Raw genomic sequence first — 641 nt, forward strand, 5'->3', positions numbered from 1 at the left:
CGAACATTTCCTCGGAATATACCGAGGGACTCCTTCCTCGGTATATACCGAGGGACTCATTCCTCGGAATTTTCCGAGGACTCCGTTCCTTGGAAATTCCCGATGCAAATTCCAAGGAAGATTTCGTCAGAACTTCTGAGGATTGGACCATCGGAAATTTCCTCGGAATATACCGAGGAAGTCCTCCCTCGGTATATTCCGAGGAACTTTCCGACGATCTAGTGGTCCTCGGAGTTTCCCCGGAAATTCAGTTCCTCGGAATTCCGTCGGAAATTTCCGAGGGATTTCCGAGGAAAAATGAATTTCCGAGGAGTTATATCCGACGACTTTTTTCGTCGGTATGTCGTCGGAATAGCCTTATTCCGACGACATACCGACGATATTTTTCCTCAGTATGCCGCTGTTTTCTTGTAGTGGACTCTGTCCGTCTAAGGGCGTCCGGCTCTTCAGCAAAGAACGTCTGGCTCTTCTACTAGACGCGTCCGGCTTTTAAGTCTAAAAGGCGTCTAGCCCTTCTTCTTGATCACGGGCTAGAAGAGACAAAAGATCAACCGAATACATATGTATTGTAGTCCATAAGCTTGTGAGAGCCGAGATCTATGATCTAATAATATATATTTCAGTGTGTGATATAATCCACA

Source organism: Brassica oleracea, chromosome C3 (genome assembly GCF_000695525.1).
Source record: "Brassica oleracea var. oleracea cultivar TO1000 chromosome C3, BOL, whole genome shotgun sequence".
Lineage (NCBI taxonomy): Eukaryota > Viridiplantae > Streptophyta > Magnoliopsida > Brassicales > Brassicaceae > Brassica > Brassica oleracea.